This window comes from Galeopterus variegatus, unplaced genomic scaffold, assembly GCF_000696425.1.
Source record: "Galeopterus variegatus unplaced genomic scaffold, G_variegatus-3.0.2 Scaffold5297, whole genome shotgun sequence".
NCBI classification, from domain to species: Eukaryota; Metazoa; Chordata; class Mammalia; order Dermoptera; family Cynocephalidae; genus Galeopterus; species Galeopterus variegatus.
The window spans coordinates 160,342-160,660 of NW_007731408.1; positions in this window are offsets into that span (position 1 = coordinate 160,342).

Genomic DNA, 319 nt, shown 5'->3' on the forward strand with positions numbered 1-319 from the left:
TGCTAGTTTTAGGACAGGCACGGATACATTTTTATCTGGAATGAGTGACTACTCAGAGGGCAGGGACGTTTTGTTCTCTTCTTCTCTGCATTCTTACTGCTGAGCTGCTCGAGAAATATCTGTGGGATTTGTGGTGCCTGGCACGGGCCGTACATGCAACAGATGGAGAGAAACAGAGACAGGCTGGTGGCTAGTGCTCAGGAAATCAAGGCAGTCACTGTAGGTCAGGACCAGGAGAGTGCCTCTGAGCTGAGGCCACTGAGGAGGTCACGCCGCAGCCAGTCCCTTGCCTGCAGATAGAGTGGAGGACTCCTGGTGA